General features: G+C 41.1%; 1 non-coding gene across 1 annotated transcript; it reads right to left on the minus strand.

Annotated features, from left to right (window-relative positions):
* Nucleotides 1-419: 419 nt before the first annotated feature.
* LOC112713926 (small nucleolar RNA R71) lies at nucleotides 420-527 on the minus strand. The gene has a single exon (XR_003158885.1). It is a non-coding gene; the product is annotated as a small nucleolar RNA R71 (small nucleolar RNA).
* Nucleotides 528-1,083: the final 556 nt, after the last annotated feature.

The raw sequence follows: 1,083 nt of genomic DNA on the forward strand, positions 1-1,083 counted from the left end.
AGAAGAAGAACACATGGCAGCCGAAAACAACAACAATGCCAACAATGCAAGGAAGGTGCTGGGTGACTTTACTGCACCTACTCCCGACTTCTATGGGAGAAGCATCTCTATCCCTACCATTGGAGCAAACAACTTTGAGCTTAAGCCTCAATTAGTTTCTCTAATGCAACAGAATTGCAAGTTCCATGGACTTCCATTGGAAGATTCTCATCAGTTCTTAGCTGAATTCTTGCAAATCTGTGACACTGTCAAGACTAATGGGGTTGACCCTGAGGTCTACAAACTTATGCTATTCCCTTTTGCTATAAGAGACAGAGCTAGGACATGGTTGGGACTCACAACCTAAAGAAAGCCTGAACTCTTGGGAAAAGCTAGTCAATGCCTTCTTGGCAACGTTCTTTCCACCTCAAAAATTGAGTAAGCTTAGAGTGGAAGTCCAAACCTTTAGACAGAAGGAAGGTGAATCCCTCTATGAAGCTTGGGAAAGATACAAACAATTAATCAGAAAGTGTCCTTCTGACATGCTTTCTGAATGGAGCATCATAGGTATCTTCTATGATGGTCTGTCTGAACTGTCTAAGATGTCCTTAGATAGCTCTGCTGGAGGATCTCTTCATCTGAAGAAGACGCCTGCAGAAGCTCAAGAACTAAATGAAATGGTTGCAAATAACCAATTCATGTACACTTCTGAAAGGAATCCTGTGAACAATGGGACTAATCAGAAGAAAGGAGTTATTGAGATTGATACTCTGAATGCCATATTGGCTCAGAACAAAATATTGACCCAGCAAGTCAATATGATTTCTCAAAGTCTGTCTGGAATGCAAAATGCACCAAGCAGTACTAAGGAAGCTCCATCTGAAGAAGAAGCTTATGATCCTGAGAACCCTTCAATGGAAGAGGTGAATTACATGGGAGAACCCTATGAAAACACCTATAATCCTTCATGGAGAAATCATCCAAATCTTTCATGGAAGGATCAACAGAGACCTCAACAAGGTTTCAACAATAATAATGGTGGAAGAAACAGGTTTAGCAATAGCAAGCCTTTTCCATCATCTTCTCAGCAACAGACAGAGAGTT

This window comes from Arachis hypogaea, chromosome 9 (assembly GCF_003086295.3).
Source record: "Arachis hypogaea cultivar Tifrunner chromosome 9, arahy.Tifrunner.gnm2.J5K5, whole genome shotgun sequence".
Taxonomy (NCBI): domain Eukaryota; kingdom Viridiplantae; phylum Streptophyta; class Magnoliopsida; order Fabales; family Fabaceae; genus Arachis; species Arachis hypogaea.